Here is an 18,588-nt window from a genome sequence, read left to right on the forward strand (position 1 = left end):
ATCGTTCTTGCCATCTTGATAAGAGTCCGGTTCTTCCTTTCAACAACTCCATTTTGTTGAGGTGTGTACATAGCCGAGAACTCGTGTGAAATCCCTTCTTCGTCAAGAAAGGTGTCCACATTTGCGTTCTTGAACTCCGTTCCGTTGTCACTCCGAACCTTCTTGATCTTCACGTCAAACTGATTTTGGGCCTTCCTAGAGAAGTTTTTGAAGATCTTTTGGACCTGCGATTTGTCATCAAGAAAGAACACCCATGTAAATCTTGAAAAATCATCAACTATGACTAGACCAAATGAGTTACCACCGAGACTCTTGTAGGCATTTGGACCAAAGAGATCCATGTGAAGTAGCTCGAGTGGTCTTCTTGTGGTCATGATGTTCTTCACGCGATGACTTCCTCCAACTTGTTTCCCTGCTTGACAAGCACTACAAAGTCTATCCTTGTCGAATATGACATCTTTTATTCCAAGGATATGATCACCTTTAATAAGCTTATCAAGATTTCGCATACCAACATGACCTAGTCTTCTATACGACAACCAGCCTTTAGAAGATTTGGCAATTAAGCAAGTTTTAGGTTGAGCCTTTTTAGTGAAATCAACAATGTAAAGATCTCCTCTACGTATACCGGTAAAGACCATTTTATGATTATCTCTATGAAACACTTGGCAGTCTACTTCAGTAAATAGGACATTGAAACCGAAATCAGCAAGTCTAGATACTGAAAGTAAGTTGTAGCCAAGAGATTCAACGAGCATGACATTTTGTATGGAGCTATCATGTGAGATGGCCACCTTACCAAGGCCAACCACCTTACCCTTTGAATTATCACCAAAAGTGACATACTTTCGAGGGCCGTCATTTTCAGCAAGCTCACAGAACATGTCTTTATCTCCTGTCATATGATCAGTACATCCACTATCAAGGACCCATTCCTTTCCTCCAGCCATGTAGCCGCGAAGATTTTCCATAAGACCAAAGTGTCTCATCGCATCATCAAGATCATAGTCACTATCATCATCCTCATCCTCATCCGAGTATTCATGTTCAACATCATCTTGTGATTGATCAATTCCTAGAGAGGGCAATTCATTAGATAAATGATCATTTCTGTAGTTATCTTTATGAATTCTAATAGCTCTGGAAATGATATTGCTAATGATTCCAACATCTCCTTTAGCACTCGTAAGATCAGTAAGCTCAAATAAGCAGTCACCAAATTTGGGATCATTGGAACTCATCTTAATCAAAGCAATAGACTTATGGAGGATTTCATCTAGATCTTTCAAGGAATGATTTGGAAAGAGTTCCTCAAGAAATTTCCATATGGTGTAGGCACACTTAAGAGTAGGCAAACATCCAATCAAGTTTCTAGGCAAGCCTCTAGTGATAAGATTAACAGTTCTAAGATTGCGAATCATGTCAATTGACTCATCAAGGGTAGGATGCATGGGATCAACATCAGGTGCACAAGGGATAGTAATGTACTTGTTCAAATGATATTCATTGAAAATCTCAAGCATTTCATTTTTCCACTCATGAAAATATTCCCCGTCAAGAATAGGCACTCTATGTCTAAGACTCCCCAAAGTAGACACATCCATCTTCCTCCAATGGTGTTTAAACCAAGGCAATGGAAACCAATGCTCTGATACCAATTGAAAGGATCGAGAAGAGGTGTCTAGAGGGGGGGGGGTGATTAGACACTAAGTGCCAAAAGTTGCAGTTTTTAATATTCTCAAGTTTAAGTGGAGTTTAAGCACATGTTTAACAAACACAATACATATCAAGCAAGCATGCAATGAGTATATGAGCAGCGGAAAGTAAAGCATGCAACTTGCAAGAATGTAAAGAGAAGGGTTTGGAGTATTCAAACGCAATTGGAGACACGGATGTTTTTGTCGTGGTTCCGATAGGTGGTGCTATCGTACATCCACGCTGATGGAGACTTCAACCCACGGATGGTAACGGTTGCGCGAGTCAACGGAGGGCTCCACCCACGAAGGGTCCACGAAGAAGCAACCTTGTCTATTCCATCACGGCCGTCGCCCACGAAGGACTTTCCCCACTAGCGGTAGATCTTCACGAAGTAGGCGATCTCCTTGCCCTTACAAACTCCTTGGTTCAACTCCACAATCTTGTTGGAGGCTCCCAAGTGACACCTAGCCAATCTAGGAGACACCACTCTCCAAGAAGTAACAAATGGTGTGTTGATGATGAACTCCTTGCTCTTGTGCTTCAAATGATAGTCTCCCCAACACTCAACTCTCTCTCACAGGATTTGGATTTGATGGAAAGAAGATTTCAGTGGAAAGCAACTTGGGAAAGGCTAGAGATCAAGATTCATATGGTTGGAATGGAATATCTTGACCTCAACACAAGTGTAGGTGGTTCTCTCTCAGAAAATGTGTATTGGAAGTGTACGTATGTTCTGATGGCTCTCTCACAGAATGAAGAGTGGGTGGAGGGGTATATATAGCCTCCACACAAAATCTAACCGTTACACTCAATTTACCAATCTCGGTGAGACCGAAGGGAAAAACTCGGTTGGACCGATTTAGTAAACCTAGTGACCGTTAGGGTTTTCGGTGGGACCGACTAGTTCAACTCGGTGGAACCGATGTGCTAGGGTTAGGGTAAAACCAAAACTTGGTTTGACCGATTACTCAAACTCGGTGGGACCGATTTGGGTAATAAGCGAAATAGAGAGTTGGCCAAGCAAACTCGGTGGGGCCGATTGCATATCTCGGTGGGACCGAAAATATTGCAACAGGTAATAGAGAGTTTGCAAGACCATCTCGGTGAGACCGAGATCCCATCGGTGAGACCGAACTGATTAGGGTTTCTGGCAGTGGCTATGTTAACTGAACTCGGTGGCTTCGGATAGAAAGAATCGGTGGGGCTGAGTTTGACTTTTGGTTTAGGTCATATGTGGATGTGGGAAGGTAGTTGATGGTTTTGGAGCATATCACTAAGCACTTTGAGCAAGCAAGCCATTAAGCAACACCTCATCCCCTCTTGATAGTATTGGCTTTTCCTATAGACTCAATGTGATCTTGGATCACTAAAATAGAAAATGTAGAGTCTTGATCTTGAAGCTTGAGCCAATCCTTTGTCCTTAGCATCTTGAAGGGGTTCCACATCCTCTAGTCCATGCCACTCCATTGTTGAACTTATCTGAAACATACTAGGTAAAAGTGTTAGTCCAACAAGAGATATGTTGACATTAATTACCAAAACCACCCAGGGAGCACTTGTGCTTTCACTTTTGTTCCACCACGATGACAAATGCTTCATAGCATGCTCTTATCCACATTTTTTTATAAAATTGCTTAAACTTGCATATGTCATCCGCATCATGATAGTCACATTTAAAATGTTTAAAATTGTTGTTGCTTTAAATTGCTAAATGCATATGGGGATTTACCGGAATTGTTATTTGATGTTCTCGGCCCCATTTAAATTGTTTAGATAGTTTAGTTTTGTTATGCTTCACCTCTTGCCATGTTAACCAACATTTAAATTTGTTGAGTACCTAACCGGGAGTGAACTAAATAATTGATGTGGTGTTTTGTCAATATGCAACTCGTTGAGCTCCACTTAATTTGTAGTTTTGTTTGTTGCACTTTGCCATGCCATGCATATTTAAACCGGACATGCATCATCCTTGGTTGTGCATTATGCCATGTTTATGTGATGGTGGTTTACTGTGTTGCTTGCTTCTTTTCGGGTTGCTTCTCTCGTTAGCTTCAGTTTCATTCCGGAGTTGTGAGGGTTCGTTCGACTACGTCCGTTTGTCTTCTTCATGGACTCGTTCTTCTTCCTTGCGGGATTTTAGGCAAGATGACCATACCCTCGAAATCACTTCTATCTTTGCTTGCTAGTTGTTCACTCTATTGCCATGCCGTGCTATCTACCACTTGCTATATCATGCCTCCCATATTGCCATGTCAAGCCTCTAACCCACCTTCCTAGCAAACCGTTGTTTGGCTTGTTACCGCTTTTTCTCAGCCCCTCTTATAGCGTTGCTAGTTGCAGGTGAAGTTGAAGTTTGTTCCATGTTGGAACATGGATATGTTGGGATATCACAATATCTATTATTTTAATTAATGCATCTATATACTTGGTAAAGGGTGGAAGGCTCGGCCTTATGCCTGGTGTTTTGTTCCACTCTAGCCGCCCTAGTTTCCGTCATACCGGTGTTATGTTCCTTGATTTTGCGTTCCTTACACGGTTGTGTGTTATGGGAACCCCTTGACAGTTCGCTTTGAATAAAACTCCTCCAGCAAGGCCCAACCTTGATTTTACATTTGCCTAATAACCTATAACCTTCCTTTGGGTTTTCGCGAGCCCGAGGGTCATCTTTATTTTAACCCCCCGGGCCAGTGCTTCTCTAAGTGTTCGTCCGAACTGGGCGATGTCCGGCGCCCCCTGGGCAACCAGGGTCTATGCCAACCCGACGTCTTTCCCATCCGGTGTGCCCTGAGAACGAGATATGTGCAGCTCCTATCGGGATTTGTCGGCACATTCAGGCGGCTTTGCTGGTCTTGTTTTTCCATTGTCGAAATGTCTTATAACCGGGATTCTGAGACTGATTGTGTCTTCCCGGGAGAAGAAATATCCTTCGTTGACCATGAGAGCTTGTGATGGGCTAAGTTGGGACACCCCTGCAGGGTTTGAACTTTCGAAAGTCGTGCCCACAGTTATGTGGCAAATGGGAATTTGTTAATGTCCGGTTGTAGAGAACTTGACACTTAACTTAATTAAAATGCATCAACCGCGTGTGTCACTGTGATGGTATCTTCTCGGCGGAATCTGGGAAGTGAACACGGTCTTGTGTTATGCTTGAACGTAAGTTGCTTTCAGGATCACTTCTAGTTCACGACCGTTGCGTTGCTTCTCTTCTCGCTCTTATTTGTGTATGTTAGCCACCATATATGCTTAGTGCTTGCTGCAGCTCCACCTTAATTCCCTATCCTACCCATAAGCTTAAATAGTCTTGATCTCACGGGTGTGAGATTGCTGAGTCCTCGTGATTCACAGATACTTCCAAACAATTGCAGGTGCCGATGATTCCAGTGCAGGTGACGCAACCCAGCTCAAGTGGGAGCTTGATGAAGATCTTGATCGTTGTTTTGTTTCGTTTCCTGTTGATCAGTAGTGGAGCCCAGTTGGGACGATCGAGAATCTACCATTTGGGGTTGTCTTCTTTTCTTTTGGTTCCGTAGTCGGACCTTGATTGTATTCTGGATGATGTATGTTTAACTTGTTATATGTGTGAAGTGGCGATTGTAAGCCAACTCTTTATCCCTTTCTTATTCAGTACATGGGATTGTGTGAAGATTACCCCTCTTGTGACAAACCTACCATGCAACTGCCTCTAAGTCCTGCCCCGACACGTGGGAGATATAGCTGCATTGTGGGTGTTACAATAAGTCTGTTGCTCGCTCCATTGTTCCGGAGAACGGAGTCTTAGTCATCTTGCCCATGAGGCATGGTTCGCAAGCATCAAGTGATTCATAATCAAGAGATTCCAAAAGCCCACCAGCATGGAGTTTCTTCATGCGCTTTACACAAATATGACTTAAACGGCAGTGCCACAAATAAGTTGCATTATCATTATTAAACTTATATCTTTTGGCTTCAATACTATGAATATGTGTATCACTAATATCAAGATTCAATAAAAATAGACCACTCATTAAGGGTGCATGGCCATAAAAGATATTACTCATATAAATAGAACAACCATTATTCTCTGATTTAAATGAATAACCGTCTCGCATCAAACAAGATCCAGATATAATGTTCATGCTTAACGCTGGCACCAAATAACAATTATTCAGGTCTAAAACTAATCCTGAAGGTAGATGTAGAGGTAGCGTGCCAACCGCAATCATATCGACTTTGGAACCATTTCCCACGCGCATCGTCACCTCATCCTTAGCCAATCTTCGCTTAATCGGTAGCCCATGTTTCGAGTTGCAAATATGAGCAACAGAACTGGTATCAAATACCCAGGTGTTACTGCGAGCATTTAGTAATGTACACATCAATAACATGTATATCGAATATACCTTTCACTTTGCCATCCTTCTTATCCGCCAAATACTTGGGGCAGTTCTGCTTCCAGTGACCAGTCCCTTTGTAGTAGAAGCACTCAGTCTCAGGCTTAGGTCCAGACTTGGGCTTCTTCACTTGAGCAGCAACTTGCTTGCCATTCTTCTTGAAGTTCCCCTTCTTCCCTTTGCCCTTCTTCTTGAAACTATTGGTCTTGTTGACCATCAACACTTGATGCTCCTTCTTGATTTCTACCTCTGCAGCCTTTAGCATTGCGAAGAGCTCGGGAATTGTCTTATCCATCCCTTGCATATTATAGTTCATCACGAAGCTTTTGTAGCTTGGTGGCAGTGATTGAAGAACTCTGTCAATGACACTATCATCAGGAAGATTAACTCCTAGTTGAGTCAAGTGGTTGTGGTACCCAGACATTCTGAGTATATGTTCACTGACAGATCTATTCTCCTCCATCTTGTAGCTATAGAACTTATTGGAGACTTCATATCTCTCAATTCGGGCATTTGCTTGAAATATTAACTTCAACTCTTGGAACATCTCATATGCTCCATGACTTTCAAAACATCGTTGAAGTCCTGATTCTAAGCCGTAAAGCATGGCACACTAAACTATTGAGTAGTCATCAGCTTTGCTCTGATAGACGTTCATAACATCGGGTCTTGCTCCTACAGCGGGCTTTGCACCTAGCGGTGCTTCCAGGACGTAATTCTTCTATGCAGCAATGAGGATAATCCCCAAGTTACGGACCCAGTCCGTGTAGTTGCTACCATCATCTTTCAACTTAGCTTTCTCTAGGAACGTATTAAAATTCAAAGGAATAGTAGCACATGCCATTTATCTACAACAACATAGACATGCAAAATACTATCAAGTACTAAGTTCATGATAAATTAAAGTTCAATTAATCATATTACTTAAGAACTCCCACTTAGGTAGACATCTCCTAGTCATCTAAATGATCACGTGATCCATATCAACTAAGCCAAGTCCGATCATCACGTGAGATGGATAAGTTTTCAAGTGAACATCACTATGTTGATCATATCTACTATATGATTCACGCTCGACCTTTCGGTCTCGGTGTTCCGAGGCCATATCTGCATATGTTAGGCTCGTCAAGTTTAACCCGAGTATTCTGCGTGTGCAAAACTGGCTTGCACCCATTGTATGTGAACGTAGAGCTTATCACACCCAATCATCACGTGGTGTCTCGGCACGATGAACTGTAGCAACGGTGCATACTCAGGGAGAACACTTATACCTTGAAATTTAGTGAGAGATCATCTTATAATGCTACTGCCGTACTAAGCAAAATAAGATGCATAAAGGATAAACATCACATGCAATCAAAATAAGTGATATGATATGGCCATCATCATCTTGTGCCTTTGATCTCCATCTCCAAAGCACCATCATGATCACCATCATCACCGTCTTGACACCTTGATCTTCATCGTAGCATCGTTGTCATCTCGCCAACTATTGCTTCTACGACTATCGCTACCGCTTAGTGCTACCTCTTGAGCACTGTGTTGGTTTTCCCTTGAAGAGGAGAGGGTGATGCAGCAAAGTAGCGTAAGTATTTCCCTCAGTTTTTGAGAACCAAGGTATCAATCCAGTAGGAGATCACGCTCAAGTCCCACACACCTACACAAACAAATAAGAACCTTGCAACCAACGCGATAAAGGGGTTGTCAAGCCCTTCAGGTCACTTACGAGGGTGAGATCTGATAGATATGATAAGATAATATTTTTGGTATTTTTATGATAAAGATGCAAAGTAAAATAAAAGGCAAAAGAAATAACTAAGTATTGGAAGATTAATATGATGGAAGATAAACCTGGGGGCCATAGGTTTCACTAGTAGTTTCTCTCAAGAGCATAAGTATTACGGTGGGTAAACGAATTACTGTCGAGCAATTGATAGAATTGAGCATAGTTATGAGAATATCTAGGTATGATCATGTATATAGGCATCATGTCCGAGACAAGTAGACCGAAACGATTCTGCATCTACTACTATTACTCCACAGATCGACTGCTATCCAGCATGCATCTAGAGTATTAAGTTCATAAGAACAAAGTAATGCTTTAAGGAAGATGACATGATGTAGAGGGATAAACTCATGCGATATGATATAAACCCCATCTTTTTATCCTCGATGGCAACAATACAATATGTGTCGGTTCCCTTTCTGTCACTAGGATTGAGCACCACAAGATTGAACCCAAAGCTAAGCACTTCTCCCATTGCAAGAAAGATCAATCTAGTAGGCCAAACCAAATTGATAATTCGAAGAGACTTGCAAAGATAAACCAATCATACATAAAAGAATTCAGAGGAGAATCAAATATTGTTCATAGATAATATGGATCATAAACCCAGAATTCATCGGATCTCGACAAACACACCGCAAAAGAAGATTACATCGAATAGATCTCCAAGAGAATCGGGGAGAACTTTATACTGAGATCCAAAGAGAGAGAAGAAGCCATGTAGCTAATAACTATGGACCCTTAGGTCCGAAGTAAACTACTCACACATCACCGGAGAGGCCATGGAGTTGATGTAGAGGCCCTCCGTGATCAATGCCCCCTCCGGCAGAGCTCCGAAAAGGCCCCGAGATGGGATCTCTCGAGTACAGAAGGTTGCGGCGGTGGAATTAGGTTTTCGTGGTGCTCCTGGATGTTTGGGGGGTACGTGGATATATATAGGAGGAACAAGTACGTCGGTGGAGCAACGGAGGGCCCACGAGGGTGGAGGGCGCGCCCAGGGGGGTAGGCACGCCCCCTGCCTCGTGCCTTTCTCCATTGTTTCTTGACAGCCACTCCAAGTCTCCTGGGTCACATTTGTTAAGAAAATCACGTTCCCGAAGGTTTCATTCCGTTTGGACTCCAGTTGATATTCCTTTTCTTCGAAACCCTAAAATAGGCAAAAAAACAGCAATTTGGGCTAGGCCTCCGGTTAGTAGGTTAGTCCCAAAAATGATATAAAAGTGTAAAATAAAGCCCATTAACATCCAAAATAGATAATATAATAGCATGGAGCAATCAAAAATTATAGATACGTTGGAGACGTATCAAGCATCCCCTAGTTTAATTCCTGCTCGTCCTCGAGTAGGTAAATGATAAAAGAAGAATTTTTGATGTGGAATGCTTTCTAACATATTTCTCAATGTAATTTTTCTTTATTGTGGCATGAATGTTCAGATCCGAAAGATTCAAGATAAATGTTTAATATTGACATAAAAATAATAATACTTCAAGCATACTAACTAAGCAATTATGTCTTCTCAAAATAACATGGCCAAAGAAAGTTATCCCTACAAAATCATATAGTCTGGCTATGCTCTATCTTCACCACACAAAATATATAAATCATGCACAACCCCAATGACAAGCCAAGCAATTGTTTCATACTTTTGATGTTCTCAAAATCTTTTAATCTTCACGCAAAATATGAGCGTGAGCCATGGATATAGCACTATGGTGGAATAGAATGGTGGTTGTGGAGAAGACAAAAAGGTAGAAGGTAGTCTCACATCAACTAGGTGTATCAACGGGCTATGGAGATGCCCATCGGATGCACTAGAGCTATAAGTATATGAAAGCTCAACAAAAGAAACTAAGTGAGTGTGCATCCAACTTGCTTGCTCACGAAGACCTAGGGCATTTTGAGGAAGCCCATCATTGTAATATACAAGCCAAGTTCTATATTGAAAAAAATTCCCACTAGTATAAGAAAGTGATATCATAGGAGACTCTCTATATGAAAAACATGGTGCTACTTTGAAGCACAAGTGTGGAAAAAGGATATTAACATTGTCCCTTCTCTCTTTTTCTCTCGTTTTTATTTGGGCCTTCTTTTTTCTTTTCTTTTTGGCCTCTTTTATCTTCTTTTTTTTTCGTCCGGAGTGTCATCCCAACTTGTGGGGGAATCATAGTCTCCATCATCCTTTCCTCACTTGGGACAATGCTCTAATAATGATGATCATCACACTTTATTTACTTACAACTCAAGAATTACAACTCAATACTTAGAACAAAATATGACTCTATGTGAATGCGTTCGGCAGTGTACCGGGATGTGCAATGATGCATGAGTGACATGCATGAAAGAATTATGAACGGTGGCTTTGCTACAAATACGATGTCAACTACATGATCATGCAAGCAATATGACAATGATGAAGCGTGTCATAATAACGGAACGCTGGAAAGTTGCATGGCAATATATCTCGGAATGGCTATGGAAATGCCATAATAGGTAGGTATGGTGGCTATTTTGAGGAAGGTATATGGTGGGTTTATGGTACCGGCGAAAGTTGCGCGATACTAGAGAGGCTAGCAATGGTGGAAGGGTGAGAGTGCGTATAATCCATGGACTCAACATTAGTCATAAAGAACCCACATACTTATTGCAAAAATCTATTAGTTATCGAAACAAAGTATTACGCGCATGCTCCTAGGGGGATAGATTGGTAGGAAAAGAACATCGCTCGTCCCCGACCGCCACTCATAAGGAAGACAATCAATAAATAAATCATGCTTCGACTTCATCAGATAACGGTTCACCATACGTGCATGCTACGGGAATCACAAACTTCAACACAAGTATTTCTCAAATTCACAACTACTCAACTAGCATGACTCTAATATCACCATCTCCATATCTCAAAACAATTATCAAGTTTCAAACTTCTCATAGTATTCAATGCACTTATATGAATTTTTTTATTATTGCCATGTTGTTCTAAAGGACTCTCAAAATAATATAAGTGAAGCATGAGAGAACAATAGTTTCTATAAAACAAATCCACCACCGTGCTCTAAAAGATATAAGTGAAGCACATAGAGTATTCTAATAAATTTCAATTCATGTGAGTCTCTCTCAAAAGGTGTGTACAGCAAGGGTGATTGTGGTAAACTAAAAAGAAAAGACTCAAATCATACAAGACGCTCCAAGCAAAACACATATCATGTGGTGAATAAAAATATAGCTCCAAGTAAAGTTACCGATAGATGAAGACGAAAGAGGGGATGCCTTCCGGGGCATCCCCAAGCTTAGGCTTTTTGGTGTCCTTGGATTTTACCTTGGGGTGCCATGGGCATCCCCAAGCTTAGGCTCTTGCCACTCCTTGTTCCATAATCCATCAAATCTTTACCCAAATCTTGAAAAATTCACAACACAAAACTCAAAATAGAAAATATCATGAGCTCCGTTAGCGAAAGAAAACAAAACAGCACTTCAAGGTTATTGGCGTTCTGGGAACGGGGGTCCCCAGACTTGCCTGCCTGTGGCCCATGGCGCGGCTGTGTTGGGAGGCCTGTACGACCCATCTTCATCGACAAGGAGCCAAGACCCTCGCGAGGGGCCAAGCCTCGCGAGGCGGACGATGCAAGACCTCCTCAGGAGCGGCCTCACTAGGCTGCCTCGCGAGGAGCGGAGATATCAAGGCAGGGAGAACCCCGTGAGGCTCTCGTGACATGAGCCGTGACGATCGACACCACGTGGGAGCCAGGAGGGCGCCAGCGTGCGCAGTGTCCTTGCTTCCTCTTTTGTGCTAAGGGAGCAAGCGCAGGCGCGGAGTACCGAGGCATCAAGCAAAGGTTTCCATATTGGTGCAACGAGACCAAGACTTGCAGGATGGCAGGACAGAGGTCACCGTGGAGCACAAGACGGCGTCATCACCAGAACCTTTGGCAGGCGAAGACCACCTTTTGTCAGGATAGCTCGTACTAGCTGTCCCCTTTCAAATTGGCCGCCATTGTTGGCTCCCTTCCCACTCAATATTTGGGAAGAGGACCAGGGCCTCTATAAATAGAACTAGCCACCACAAATAGAAGGGGGGGATCAAGAGCCAACCCTTAGCCACACCGAACACAAGAACACCTCAACCTCAAGAGGCTGTTCTTCCCCTTGTACTGTTCATCATCAGCCCAAGAGGCAATCCACCACCACACTGGAGTAGGGTGTTACACCACAATGGTGGCCCGAACCAGTATAAATATCGTGTCTTTGTGTTGCGAGTGCGTCGAGTTCGTCCGCGAGACCTTAGCATGCTAGGGCGTAGATCGGTAGAAGGGAAGGAACTTCGCGTGCACCCAAGTGTTCGAACCTTAAGGGTCTGCTGGAACCCCAGACCCGACATTTGGCACGCCAGGTAGGGGTGCGCCGTAGCCTCCCTTCCATCGATCGGCGCTCCGTCGTTCCCTCGCTCCGTCGTCCCCATGGTGGACGCTCGCCGTGCTCGAGCTGAGCGCCGGGCTGCCCTCACCGCCCACGTTGCTCAGACGGCTCCCGTCGGCGGGCCACCTCATCATTCCCCGTCGCCTGCCGCCAACACCGCCACCGGCCCGGCGGCGAACGAGCAGCAAGCGTCCTCGCTGCACCCATCGATGCGGCAGGACGGCTGCACCGCCACTCCATCGCTAACCCCGGCCGGTTCCTCATCACACGCACGTCGCGTTCCCATGGACATGCAGGGCGCGCTCCTCATGGCGAACGTGGTCCTACGCTACCGCTCGATCGATGACCTCTACGAGGAATGGCTCGATCGCGCCGCTAAGCTCGTCCGCGCCGCAGGGGGCTCCCCGGCGCCGTCCCGCTCTCTACCTCGCCCTCCTCCAGCCACGGGCGGCGTGGCTCATGAAGTGCCTCCACCACCTCTACCCCAAGACGGCGCCTTGGCGCCACGGCGCGCTGCCCCACGGCGCGATCCACCATGCCCGGTGCCCGCGCGCGAAGAAAGAAGCTGCCAAGAAATTCGTCGGTCGCGAGAAGCTGCACCCGCGCTCCCCGCGCCGCCTCGCCAAGCCCGCGCGCTACCCGCGGTGGCGGTGCATGGGCCTCATCAAGTCCAAGCTCCACCTCCGAGACGGGCCCCGGAGACCACGGCCGGCTGCCGCGCCTTCACCCCAGAGCTGCATAGCGTCGCCTGGCCGGGCAAGTTCAAGCCGGATCTGCCTCCTCGCTACGACGGCACCCCTGACCCTGTGGAGTTCCTGCAGCTCTACGAGCTGAGCATCGAAGCGGCCAATGGCGACGAGAAAGACATGGCGAACTGGTTTCCTATGGCTCTCAAGGATGGTGCCCACTCCTGGCTCCTGAACCTGCCGCACGGCTCAATCTCCTCCTGGGACGAGATGTGTGACTGCTTCGTCGCCAACTTCTAGGGCACTAATAAGTTTCCGTTATCTACTTTTCCAAACACTTTTGCCCTTGTTTCGGACTCTAACTGCATGATTTGAATGGAACTAACCCGGACTGACGCTGTTTTCAGCAGAATTACCATGGTGTTATTTATGTGCAGAAAACAAAAGTTCTCGGAATGACCTGAAACTTCACGGAACATCTTTTTGGAAATAATAAAAAATCCTTGCAAATGATGAAGACCAGGGGGCCCACACCCTAGCCATGAGGGTGGGGGGCGCCCCTACCTCGTCGGCCCCCTGGAGCTCCTCCGACCTCAACTCCAACTCCATATATTTGCTTTCATGGAGAAAAAAAATCAGCGAGAACGATTCATCACGTTTTACGATACGGAGCCGCCGCCAAGCCCTAAAACCTCTTGGGAGGGCTGATCTGGAGTCCGTTCAGGGCTCCGGAGAGGGGAATCCGTCGCCATCATCATCATCAACCATCCTCCATCACCAATTTCATGATGCTCACCGCCGTGCGTGAGTAATTCCATCATAGGCTTGCTGGACGGTGATGGGTTGGATGAGATTTATCATGTAATCGAGTTAGTTTTGTTAAGGTTTGATCCCTAGTATCCACTATCTTCTGAGATTGACGTTGCTATGACTTTGCTATGCTTAATGCTTGTCACTAGGGCCCGAGTGCCATGATTTCAGATCTGAACCTATTATGTTTTCATCAATATATGAGAGGTCTTGATCCTATCTTGCAAGTCTATAGTCACCTATTATGTGTTATGATCCGTTAACCCCGAAGTGACAATAATCGGGATACTTACCGGTGATGACCGTAGTTTGAGGAGTTCATGTATTCACTATGTGTTAATGCTTTGGTCCAGTACTCTATTAAAAGGAGGCCTTAATATCCCTTAGTTTCCGCTAGGACCCCGCTGCCATGGGAGGGTAGGACAAAAGATGTCATGCAAGTTCTTTTCCATAAGCACGTATGACTATATTCGGAATACATGCCTACATTGATGAATTGGAGCTAGTTCCGTGTCACCCTAGGTTATGACTGTTACATGATGAACCACATCCGACATAATTCTCTATCACCGATCCATTGCCTACGAGCTTTCCATATATTGTTCTTCGCTTATTTACTTTTCCGTTGCTATTGCTATCATCACCACCAAATACCAAAAACATTACTTTTGTTACCGTTACCTTTTGCTATCGTTACCATTACTATCATATTACTTTGCTAGTAAATACTTTGCTACAGATATTAAGTTTCCAGGTGTGGTTGAATTGACAACTCAGCTGCTAATACTTGAGAATATTCTTTGGCTCCCCTTGTGTCGAATCAATAAATTTGGGTTGAATACTCTACCCTCGAAAACTATTGTTATCCCCTATACTTGTGGGTTATCAGGCACTCGCGACCGCCAGCTGGCCGTGGGTGACCCGCGCCGCATCAAGAAACAACTAGGAGAGACCCTCCAGAAGTACATCCAGCGCTTCAACAACACTCGCCTCAAAATCCCCAAGGTTACGGACGAGGCCATCATCTCCGCGTTCTCTGACGGCGTCCGCGACATCAAGATGAAGGAGGAGCTCGCTATCCACGAGGAGCTGTGCACATCTCAGGAGTTGTTCAACCTGGCGACCAAGTGCGCGAGAGCTGAGGAGAGGCGCCTCTCCCTCCTCGAGCTGCCAGCTGCGGGTGCAGAAGAGAAGAAGGCCAAGGCCAAGGACGTGAAGTGCAAGGAAGCAACCGTGCTCGCATCGAAGCCAGACACCAAGCGAGGCAGAGACCAGCCCGAGTCGTCCAAGAGCAGCCGACCATTATGTGCCTTCCACAACCTGAACACCCACAACACTAATGACTGTCAAGAACTTAGAGCCATTCTCGAAGGATGCTTCGGTCGACGCCTCGAGCGCAGCGACCGGGGCTACGGCCGAGGAGGAGGATGTGGAGGCAGACGCTGGGACGACCGCGGCCAGCACCAGGAGTGGCGCGATAGGCCTCGTGAGGTCCGCTGGCTGGATCATCCTCGCGGGGGCGCCTGGAGGGACCAGCCTCATGAGGATCGCCCTCAGGGCAACGCCGGTCTACCCCCGTTGCCGCCACCACCAAGAAGGAATGATGACCACCATCAAGACGAGGGGGCTGGGGGCTTCCAGGAGCCGCGTGCAATCGCATGCATCTTGGGCGGCGCTCAGGCCCTAGCCTCGCAGCGCATCTTCAAACAATTCGCTCGTGAGGTGAATGCAGTCATCCCCAAGCTCGAGGCCACACGCCCGCTCAGGTGGCCCCAGTGCGCCATCACCTTCAACTCGGCAGATCAGCTCAAGTGCGCAGCCACGGCTGGCATCCTCCCGATGCTTTGTTCACCATTCATCAGCAACATGCAAGTTACCAAGACCCTCATTGACGGCGGCGCAGGGCTCAACATCCTGTCCGTCGACACATTCGACAACCTCCAAGTGCCATATGAGCAGCTTCAACCTACCAAGCCTTTCTCAGGAGTGACCGACGGTTCCACCACACCGATAGGGCAGATCCGCCTCCCTGTCACCTTTGGGGAACACAAGAACTACCACACCGAGCTCATCGACTTTTATGTCGCGCACATCCGTCTGCCATACAACGCCATCCTCGGGTATCCAGCCCTGGCCAAGTTCATGGCGGTGACGCACCACGATTACATTGTCCTGAAGATGCCGGGAAGCGGCGGAATCATCACGGTCCCGTGCGAAGAGAGGGATGCGGTGTGCTCCCTCGAGCGCGCCTTTCAAGCTGCCGCAATCGACGACCCCAACAGCAAGAGCGACGATCCTCCCGAGGCCATTGATGACCCACAAGTATAGGGGATCTATCGTAGTCCTTTCAATAAGTAAGAGTGTCGAACCCAACGAGGAGCAGAAGGAAATGATAAACAGTTTTCAGCAAGGTATTCTCTGCAAGTACTGAAATAATTGGTAACAGATAGTTTGGTGATGAGATAATTTGTAACGAGCAACAAGTAACAAAAGTAAATAAAGTGCAGCAAGGTGGCCCAATCCTTTTTGTAGCAAAGGACAAGCCTGGACAAACTCTTATATAAGGAAAAGCGCTCCCGAGGACACATGGGAATATCATCAAGCTAGTTTTCATCACGTTCATATGATTCACGTTCGGTACTTTGATAATTTGATATGTGGGTGGACCGGTGCTTGGGTGCTGTTATTACTTGAACAAGCATCCCACTTATGATTAACCTCTATTGCAAGCATCCGCAACTACAACAAAAGTATTAAGGTAAACCTAACCATAGCATGAAACATATGGATCCAAATCAGCCCCTTACGAAGCAACGCATAAACTAGGGTTTAAGCTTCTGTCACTCTAGCAACCCATCATCTACTTATTACTTCCCAATGCCTTCCTCTAGGCCCAAATAATGGTGAAGTGTTATGTAGTCGACGTTCACATAACACCACTAGAGGCTAGACAACATGCATCTCATCAAAATATCGAACGAATACCAAATTCACATGACTACTAATAGCAAGACTTCTCCCTTGTCCTCAGGAACAAACGTAACTACTCACAAAGCATATTCATGTTCATAATCAGAGGGGTAATAATATGCATAAAGGATCTGAACATATGATCTTCCACCAATTAAACCAACTAGCATCAACTACAAGGAGTAATTAACACTACTAGCAACCTACTAGCACCAATCCCGGACTTGGAGACAAGAATTGGATACAAGAGATGAACTAGGGTTTTGAGATGAGATGGTGCTGATGAAGATGTTGATGGAGATTGCCCTCTCCCGATGAGAGGAGCGTTGGTGATGATGATGGCGATGATTTCCCCCTCCGGGAGGGAAGTTTCCCCGGCAGAACAGCTCTGCCGGAGCTCTAGATTGGATCCGCCAAGGTTCTGCCTCGTGGCGGCAGAATTTCGTCCCGAAAGGTTGCTTCTTATTTTTTTTCTCGACGAAAGACTTCATATAGGAGAAGATGGTCATCGGAGAGCCACCAGGGGGCCCACGAGGTAGGGGTCAGGGGGGCACCCCCCACCCTCATGAGAAGGGTGTGGGCCCCCTGGCCTTCATCTTTGGCGAGGATTTTTCATTATTTATTATAAGGTATTCCGTGGAGTTTCAGGACTTTTGGAGTTGTGCAGAATAGGTCTCTAATATTTGCTCCTTTTTCAGCCCAGAATTCCAGTTACCGACATTCTTCCTCCTTATGTAAACCTTGTAAAATAAGAGAGAATAGCCATAAGTATTGTGACATAATGTGAAATAACAGCCCATAATGCAATAAATATCGATATAAAAGCATGATGCAAAATGGACGTATCAACTCCCCCAAGATTAGACCTCGCTTGTCCTCAAGCGAAAGCCAATAACAATAAATGTGTCCCCATGTTTAGAGGTAGAGGCGTCGATAAAAATAAAATACGGACACGAGGGCATCATGATTATTCTCATAACAGCAACATACATAGATATTGTCATATGATTACTTATGTTCAAGTGATGATCTATTCACAATGCAAAAGTATGAATCAGAAACCTTATTGAGAACCAACAAACTATAACCTCAGTCATTGAAGCAATTGCAATTTATCATAACATCAGAAAGAGTCTATGTCAGAGCTAAAAAGCAAGTCCACATACTCAACTATCATCTAGTCCTTCATAATTGCTAACACTCGCGCAATATTTGTGGTTACGGAGTTTTAATCGGACACAGAGAAAGATAGGGGCTTATAGTTTTGCCCCACAACCTTTTACCTCGAGGGTAATGTCAACAATAATAACTCATGCTCCCCTACATCCAATTAGATATATCTATCAGGATCTTTCCAACACACTGTGCTTGCCAAAGGATAAAATGTAAAAAGGAAAGGTGAAGCTCACCATGACTCTTGCATAAGGTAGAAGATAATAATAAAAGATAGGCCCTTCGCAGAGGGAAGCAGAGGTTGCCATGCGCTTTTATGGTTGGATGTACAAGATCTTAATGCGAAAGAACGTCACTTTATATTGCCCCTTGTGATATGAACCTTTATTATGCAGTCCATCGCTTTTATTACTTCCACATCACAAGATCGTATAAAGCTTATTTCTCCCACACTAATCATACATATTTAGAGCAATTTTTATTGCTTGCACCGATGACAACTTACTTGAAGGATCTTACTCAATCCATAGGTAGATATGGTGGACTCTCATGGCAAAACTGGTTTAAGGGTATTTGGAAGCACAAGTAGTATCTCTACTTGGTGCTGAGAATTTGGCTAGCATGAGGGGGAAAGGCAAGCTCAACATGTTGGATGATCCATGCCAACATACTTTATCTCAG

The sequence above is a fragment of the Triticum urartu genome, chromosome 1A, assembly GCF_056163025.1.
Source record: "Triticum urartu cultivar PI428250 chromosome 1A, HENAU_Tu73, whole genome shotgun sequence".
NCBI lineage: Eukaryota > Viridiplantae > Streptophyta > Magnoliopsida > Poales > Poaceae > Triticum > Triticum urartu.